The sequence below is a fragment of the Canis aureus genome, chromosome 22 (assembly GCF_053574225.1).
Source record: "Canis aureus isolate CA01 chromosome 22, VMU_Caureus_v.1.0, whole genome shotgun sequence".
In the NCBI taxonomy this organism is placed as follows: domain Eukaryota; kingdom Metazoa; phylum Chordata; class Mammalia; order Carnivora; family Canidae; genus Canis; species Canis aureus.
In genome coordinates this window covers 25,946,491-25,956,104 of record NC_135632.1, presented here as the reverse complement: position 1 = coordinate 25,956,104, position 9,614 = coordinate 25,946,491, and positions in this window count along the sequence as shown.

Sequence of the window (9,614 nt, the reverse complement as noted above, 5' to 3'; positions counted from 1 at the left end):
TTTCTAAATAATCTTTAATTGCACTTTTGATTTCTCTTTGATACAAAAGTTATGTAGGAGTATGTGGGGTTTTTTTCTTTTTTAAGTTTTGGCATTAGCATTTGATTTCTCTGCATTGTAGTCCAAGACTGTGGCCTGAATGATTTATTCTCCCTGGAATATGTTAAATTTTTTTCCTGTGGCCTGATCACTGATCACACTTCACAAATATTCCAGGAGCTTCAAACAGAGGATAGATTATCTTCAGGGAACAAAGTGTGATATATATCTGTAGTTGGGAAAATATTTTTATACAATCTGATTAAAGTCCGTCAACTGAATCACTGAATGGAGTTTTTAACTCACAGAAGAAGTGCTTCTTTTATTGTAAGGGTCAGGCTTTGTTGAGACTTTAGAAGAAGGAGAAGGAGGAAGACAAGGAGGAAGAGTAGGAGGAGGAAAGAAGAAAGTTAGTTTGCTCAGAATTCTAGATACTAGGGTTTAAATATTAAGAACCAATTTTGGAGGACTAACTAACTATAGAGATTTGTACTATCAACCCTAGACTTAAGAAGGCATGAGAAATAATAGAAGCCTAATTTTCTATCCTCAAAGGGATAAGTGCACAAGGAGAACAATTAGAGAGGGCATAAGAAAGTTAGATATGGGTGAGTGTTTCTGAGTGGGGGCTGTGGTCCTGCCCCCTCCCAATGTTGAAACTCTGAAAGAGGGAAGGGAGGATTTGGGTTTGAGGATCTGAAGAAACCCCTATTTTTCCTCTGCAGCCCTAGAAGAAGGGACCCTCTCCAAGTGTTCTATGCCAACATGGTATGACCACCATGGAGTAGAAAATGGTGACAGGGCTGGCCTAGACTCCCCCAAAACTTAACCACTAGTAGTCTATTGATGACAGCTGCGAGGGCTGTCAGGGGAGTTCACCAGGGCAAGGAGTGCAGGGACATGCATGAGATAGTCAAAGGCTTTGGCACTGAAGTCACAGACAGACCTCAGGAGATCTGCCAGAGCTGACATGAGGCCCAAGGCTCCTGGGACCCTCGAGAGGGACACAGATCTGGCCAAGGAAACAGACTAGCTATGTTCTTTGGCCACCAAGAAAGAAGGCTACCATCAAAGACCAAGTGGGACAAGATTGTGCAGTGAATACTGGCCTTGTCTCACACATCCTCCAAACTATAAGGTCATCTGAGCCTTTTAAAGTCAAATGAAACCCAGAGGAATGGGAAAAGTAGCTTTCAAAGAAGCAAATTTTCTTCGTATTTTAACATCACTGGGAGGGGGATGTGAGTTATAATCAATGGCCCCTTATAGTTAGTTGCTCCCAGCTGGCCAGTTTGTAGTCATGACATAGTTGCAATTGTCTATTTATGTGTGAAGATCAAAAATACCAATTTCAAAACTTGTAGAATAAATGGGAATTAGCAACTTGGAAGAAAATCCCAAAGCAATAGGGAAGCATTCATTACCCTTAGGAATAAAATGGTTGTATGGAGGGATGGGAAGAGTCAATTAAACAGGGCCCAAAAGTAGGGGTTGAAGGTTGGGTTCCCCAGGAAGTAGATGCTGAGATGGAGATAACCATGCAGAAGTTTTATTAGGGAATGCCCTTTGGGATCAAAACCTATGGAAGAAGCAGATTAGGCAAAGAAAGGAATTGAGCTATAATGTAGTCACAACGAAGGCCTCAGCCCAACCCATGGGGAGCTCTGAAGCTGGCCAACCCTTTACAGTAGTTTCAAGTTGGGGCAAGGGTCCAGACCTTATATGCCTGTGTTGGCCAACTTTCAGGAGGCATACCTTGGGCGAAATGACCCTCTTCAAATAAGGCAATCTGCAAAGAGAACTGACAAGAAAGTGCTCTCTGCCAGGAACATTCCCAGCAGCTGGGGGAATAGGAACTTCCTGGCTGAAGGAGAATCTTGGTGGCACATCACAGCTTTCACCACTGCAGGCTTGTTCTACCTATTTGAAGATTTAGCTTCAAAAGCACCCAGCATCAAAGGCTTTTAGGTTTTTTACGGATTCATTTTAAGAAAAGCTATACCACCAAAGCTCTTGATGGCATAGTGGACAGTACTGTGCAGAAAACACATAGATGATTCTGAGTCAAAAAAATGATACCACCGGATAATGGTACTGCATACAATTGTGCAGACATGAAGGCAGACACACACCCAGGATAGGTGTCCATTGCTGTGAGAACAAATAGCCACCAAGTGATCAGTTGGTCTCCTGGAGGAGAAGTGCTGTATCAAGGGCAGAGCTTGGTCTCTGTTGCAGGCAAGTTGGACATTCAGAGTGGGCAATAACTGTATCAGTTTTTTTTAGTGGGTGTCCATGCAGTTAGGTCCATGTGGAACTTCTATCTCTGTACCATGGCCACTCCATTCATGGGCGCATTAGGTAATTTATCATGCCAATTCTGGGAAGAGCTAATGATGAAGTCTGGCTGATGTCAACTTTGGTTTGGTTGGGTACTTTGTCCACTTGGATATTCAATTCTGGTTCTGTGGTGGATGCTTTATGGTGGACATGAGCCTATAATACAAAACTCTTCACACTTGATGCTCAGTCCCAGAGGTTTATCCACTTGTCCCTACCCCAGGATTTTTTGTTCCGAATCTTCCAGTCATTGTCCTTCTAGACCTCTAGACAATACATCAACCCTTTGACCATTGCCTATGAGTACATAAATATTCTTATCTTGCACTACTTCTATTTCCACACAAAGTACATAGCAGGGGTACTACCTGCAGCTCTACCCAACAAGCTTTTCCCTTACCATTTTCAGTGCCAACCCTGAGTGTGGTTGTGACACAGTAGCTTCATTTTCAGCTTTTATCCACATACTGAACCAACAGAAATGTACATCAAGTTAAGGTTTTTCTTCTTCCATCAACTGGTCTTATGAGATCCCTCATGAGGCTATAAAAGTAAATGGAGGACAAGTACAAGTGCAAGGATGGTGGGTAGTGAGGGCTCTGAACTAGCTACCTGCCCATGAAGTTTGCTCATGTCCTCTAGTCTTGCTTAGGCTCAGGTCCAGATGTACCATTTCCATTTTATAGTGGATTGCTGCTCAGCTCACCAAATTTGTGACTGAGAAGATCCAATAGTTTTGTATGAGGAACTTAATTTCAATGTCAAAAATCAGAATCAGTGGTAGCTAGATTTTCTCCTTCTTTGGATCCACAATAAATATAGCATTTAGAAAGATTTCCCAGGATTTCAAGTTTCCAGAAGGAACAGAAAAAAATGGGACAAGAGATGATTTGGTTGTGAGGTAGGGATCCATGATGATGGGAATCTGGGATTGGGGAGCAAATACAGACTAGTTCTAGGCAGTAATGCCTGTTTAGGGACAGAGTTAGAGGCAAAGAAATTCCTAAAGGGAGTGGTTGACTAAGATGGGGGCATTCTTAAACAATGAGGCTACGTATTCTGAGTATTTATATATTCGAGGTTCCTTAAGTACCTCTTTTATTAAGCACAGCAGAGATATGAAGCACAGCTGAAGGTGAGACTGCCTGTATTTGGTTATGTAATAGATTAAATACGGTCACAAATTCTTTGCCACTCCTCCTAAAGTAGAATCTCCTTCCCTTGAATAGAGGCAACCTCTATGACCTGTTTTGACCAATACAATATTGTAGACATGCAACTGCTATGCAACTTGCAAGATTAAACCTTCAGATCACCATATTGTAAGGGAACCAAGCCTCTGAAGAAAGAGAGGCCATTTGGAAGAGCACAAAGCCACCAGAGATGTGCACGAAGTCGAACTTGATGCTGAATGCCGCCTAATGAATGATCCCAGCCAACATCTCCTGCAGGGGAGGAACACCCATCTCATCCCTGCCTGAATTCCTAACCCACAGAATAGTGAACAAACTAAATGGTTGCTGTTTTAACCAAGTAAGTCTTAGGGGGGTTTATTGTGCAGCAGTAGATAACTACAACAGATTCCTACAGTGTTCAGTGAAAGTGGGCTTAAGAGAAACCATAATCTTAATGATGACTCTTACCTCTCTAGATACAGTAGAAATGAAACTGTCAGCAGTCTGAGTGAGGAGCCGTGGAGAGAGAATTCAGAGACAGTGATTCAGTAAGTCTGTCTCTTTAAAGGAAAATTATTTTCTATTTGGTTTTCCAGGGCTCTCTGTCATAAAGGAGACACTGACTTTATTATTAGAGCAGCTCATATGATTAAGCTAATGTTTCTATATTCCTCCTCCTCAACCACACCTCCTTCTCCCCACCTCCACCACCACTGAAAACAACAAAATCCTTGCTTGAGGCTTATTCTGCAAGTATGACATATGTATATAAAATCATCCAAATAAAAGAACTTTTTCAATAAAATGAATTTAGCCAAAAAAAAAATCTTTTTAGAACTTCTACAAAGCTTTCTTGATCTTGATGAACAAGTAATTGCAGCAGGTCCCAAGGGCATCTGTCCACTCAGCTTTACAGAGAGCTTCCCAGAACTTATCCCCCTTAAATCCAGTTATCAGTGAAAAAAAAAAAAAAAAAAAAAGCCAGGACTAGATGGTGGTGTGGACTCTGGCAAGGGAAAAACTGATTTCTATTCCCAGTTGCCTCAATATTTGTGCCTTCGAGTAGGCCTCAGATTTCTCATTTTTAAAATGGAGTGTTATTCATTCAACAAGTATTTATTGAGCTCCTACTATGTGCCAGGCACTCTTCTAGGCATGGGATACACTGGCATACAAAATAGACAAAAAAAGACAAAAATATCTGTCCTCTTGGAGCTTACCCTCAACTGAGGAGAGACAATAAAATACAATGAATCTGTAAATTATATAATATAATAGAAGGTGATAAATTCCATTGGAAAAATAGAACATGGTGAGGAGCAACAGTATTACAGGAGGAGGGGAGTAAGTTTTAGTACTGAATAGTACCACACCCATTGGGGTAGAGATCAGTGAGGAGATGACTTTTGCACAAAGACTTGGAGGAGAGGAAATGACCGTGTGGGTACCTAGGGGAAGAGAGTTGCAGATAGGAGGAACAATGAGGGCAAAGGTCCTGATGTGGGAATATGCCTGGTGATTCAAGAAACAAGAAGATCATTGTAGCTGGTGAGGAGAGACTAGTAGTTGGTGGGATAAGCATCAACCACATAGAACTTTTGGCTATTGTAGGGTTTGGCTTTACCTCTGATCAAAGTGGGGGCCATTGGATAGTTCCTAGCAAAGGAATGACATATTCTGATGTGCCTTTTCAACAGAACCCCTCTGGCCTCTGAATTGAGAACAGACTCACAGGGAGCCAGGAAAGAGGGAGTCTACCACAATACTCTAAGAGAGAGCCGAGGATCCATGCCCTGACTTTCTCATTTGCTTGCTGTGGGGCTCTTTGAGTAGATGGCACATAAAACACGGGGGAGAGAATGAGAGGAATGTAAATGGTTTTTCTGGTTCTCTTTGACACACAGACTCTGTACTAGACTATAGCTGGAGGCTGAACAAGTACCAGCTGATCTTTTCTGGGGGTTATGACAAATGTGATGGAGGTAGTGAGGGAGAAAGGAAACTGTTTCCTTCCAAGTTTATTGGCAATAAACTAGAGGAGTGGCTGGCCAATCCAGAGAAATCTGATCCTCGCTTGACGTGTATTTTGGGGAACTGAGTGGTCATGCACTCTTTGATCAGGAAATTCAGGGAGCCTGTCAATAATGGCTGAGTTTTAAAGACTGAAAATACTCTCAACTAGGAGCACTGGCATCCAAGTTCCTTCCAAAAGAGTTGGGAGAGGAACCTGCAGCCAAATATGCAGCAGGACATGTGGGCTCAGAAGACAGTAACTTCTCCTGGGCTTTTGATCTTTTATTGTCACTTCCTTTTACATGTGATTCACAGATAATCTCATGCCTTCCCAATTCAAGGGAGTGTACAATGAATGTTATAAAGGAAACCGTCTGGAAGGATTTAGCCCGAGAGCCTGAATTCATCCAAAACACACATCAATTACTTGGAGTGAGCTGATTACCTTGTGACTCGTCTTACTCCTCTAAACACGTGATCATCGCTAAACAAATCCACTTCATCAAGGGTTCTTCTCAGTTGTGGTTTGGTCAATCAAAACTTGCTGCAGTTTATACAGAAGTTTAGGAACCCTGAGGAAACTTGAATTCAAAAGGCGGTCTATTGTATCTTCCATTGTCCTTTTTCTGTACATGTGGCCTCCTTTTCTCTTTTTCCTCAGCTCAGCCCCAAGGCTCTCACTGTTTCCTTCAACCAACACCCTTTGGGTGCCTTCTATGTACTAAGCACTGAGCTCAGCTTTACAGATTCAGAGTGAAATAATTCAAAATCCCTGCCTTTTGGCTGTATTTGCTGTAAAAAGTAGAAGGATATATACAGAACCCAATGGACTGAGAACAAGGGATGCAACTAAGTACCCCAAAGAAGGGTTAGGTTGGCCTCTGTACCAGGTCTTGGGCTGTGAGATAAAGAGAGAAAAGCATATTCATAGCAAAGGAAATAATAGCTAATAGTTACAACCAGCTCCCCCCCAAATATGTGTATACATATAAATTAATTGTAAATTTGTTAATAGGAAAGATGTATAGCACACAATTGACCAATAATAACAAAATATACACTCATTATTGTAAATTCCATTATTGCTAATTAATTCTCATAAAATGTTTTCATTCATTTTTGCTGAACTATTGTATCCACAACCAATCTATGGTTGCAAGTGACATGACTAGTGGTTGATATATTTTTTTAGGATTTATTTATTCATGAGAGACCCAGAGAGACTGGCAGAGACACAGGCAGAGGGAGAAGCAGGCTCCATGTGGGGAGCCTGATGCGAGACTCGATCCCAGGACCCTGGGATCATGGCCTGAGCCAAAGGCAGATGCTCAACCACTAAGGCACCCAGGCCTTCCAATATTTTGTTTACACTAATGAGTGAGATAACAGTGAGATAAAAATGCATGTCAGAACTTTACTCAGTGGTTGGTAACATGAGCAACTTTGCTGAGTTGGGTAACGGTTTCAAATGCTGGAAGAATATTTTCTCAAGTTTTTATACTATTCATAATATAATAGCTATAGACATGGCACATTTTTTTATTTAATCTGTTATTAACATGTATCCATCATTTTCTCAAGTCTAGGCACTCAACAAAACACTGCATCAAATCCTGATTTGTAGCATTTGCTGATTTCTGTGGCTGCCATAGCCAATTTCAAACCACCAATGTGGCAAATAGATGCACAGTAGCAAGCTCTCATGCAATATTTCTAGAATACAGATACAATAGACACAACCTCAAGGGCATAAATAACAGAAAAAAAATGTAGCAAAATGTAAAGTGAGGAGTTTTGAGCACTTATTTCCCTTTTTAATATAATTTATTTAGTTAAAGGTTGATATAACTTAATGTTTAATAGTGGCTATGTTTAACTATCTTGCAAAATTCCTAGAAATTGGACACTTGGCTCTCCTAAACCTGTCCAAACCACCTCCACCACACCTCTGGACCTAGCCCACAGTAGGAATTCAATTAGTGACAGCTGACGTGCTTTCTTTTATGAAGGAGCAAAAAATAGAAATGGATTAGCCAAGGTGGGTAAAAAAAAAAAAAAAAAGATTGGCATGAGTCCATGAAGAACAGGCTTTCCTGAAAGCATCGGTGATGTCTGCCCCTCCTTTGTCTGAGTGCTTTCTGTGTCATTTTCTTCCGGAAGTGTGTCAGGCCCGCTTTGCTCTGTGAAGGAGAAAGATCTCTGTGGAACGACCCACATGTGTCAGTCTCCCTCCTGAGCAGGCTGAGCGTGATGGGCTTCCCCACAGAGCAAATATTGCCCTCGCTTTGTGTCCAGACAAGGGCGCTCACCCCTGCCTGACCTCACACACTGTGTCAAGTGACAAGGAGAGACTGTCTCCAGCAGCTCAGCCATCTTCACACCCAGCAAGATCTGGAAATAGTTGTGACTGTGCACAAGGAGCATTTCTCAAGTGTCAATCAGGAAAACAATCCATCCTTCTGAAATTCATGTGACAAAACCCACAGGGAGTAAGCTACTAATATTGAAATAACAAAATCCATATGTTCCCCGACAGCAGTTTGGGTTTTAAAATACACCTCATCATCTCTGTGAGCTAGTGCTTAACAATGCCTCTTCAGGCACCTCCACCAAGCAACAATGGGCTTGCTCAGGATGGCAAAGAACCCGTGTTCCAAGTGGTGGTCCTAAGGGCTTTGTAAAATGTGATGGCACCTTTTACTTGGAGCCCTCAGCTAGGTTTCCTTTGCCTACAGGCTGGAGAGCGGGGACAAGTAAAGAGGAACAGAGAGAGTAAGAGGAAGTCACATCTCCAAGCTAAGCAAAGTTATGGTCAAGCTAGTAGGATTCCCATTTCCCTGGTTGAGTGCCCAGGGATGGCGCTCCATCTTCTTTCTCAATGGCTGTAAGAGATGGCAGAGAGGACCAGCCGACACTGGACATCTAATACTTTGTGTGACACTGTCCCTGCTTCTTGGATTTTGCCTTCCCGTTTTCTGAGAATCAAGCCACATGGTTTCCAAGGAAGCAGTGCAATATTATCCTGCTCCTCTAGCTACAAGTGATCGGTTCAATGGATAGGCATCCAGCCCAATTTAGGCTAATCAATCTTATCTCTTAGGAAATTTTGACTTTGGGCTTTGGAAAAGGGATGGGTCTCCCTCTAGGATGCTGAATCTGCCACATGGAAAACTTCGGTCCAGTTGATGGCCATGTTCCTCTATATAGATTAGGTAGGAGACAAAACTGGTCATTACAAGAGAGAAAGGAAAAGAAGACAGCAGAGAAAAGCAGAGGCAAGCCATGGTGAGAAATTGCTTCAAGTCCTGGTTCCATTGGGATCCTGAGGCCCAAATGCCCTGCTATCTCTAGGTCCATATTACTTCTATAAGCCTTTTCAATCCCTAAATAAAGAGCTAGTTTTCTAGAAAATTCTGTGGTGGCCAGCAGTGTCTTCTGATCAGCTGATTAGTCTACCATAAGTTTCCTATTTGCTGCTATGAAAAATTACTATTTTTGAACCCTTATCAATGGCAATAATAATAATACTTATGAAACATTAACAGGTAGCAAAACAGTGCATTAAGAACTGTACCTGATTTAATTAATCTAATCCTCCCAGTGATCCTGTACAGATGGTTTTATTATTATCCCTACTTTATAGATGGGTAGCATTGAGTCTTTGAGATTTCTTTTTTTTTTTATTTTTTTTAAAGGTTTTATTTATCTATTCACGAGAGACAGAGAGAGAGAGAGAGAGGCAGAGACACAGGCAGAGGGAGAAGCAGGCTCCCTGCACGGAGCCCAATGTGGGACTCGATCCAGGGACTCCATGATCATGGCCTGGGCTAAAGGCAGGTGCTCAACTGCTGAGCCACCCAGGCTTCCCGAGTCTTTGAGATTTCTATGATTAAGTGTCTCTACCTCATGACTGCACTAGAATACCTGAGCAGTTTTGTCCCTTGTGCAGTCCTATTTGTCTCACTAAACATCATGATTTTTGTTTCATAAATATAGCTATTCTACTCACTCATTTTTTTTTTGTCTTTTGTCTGTTTGAGGAAAGGA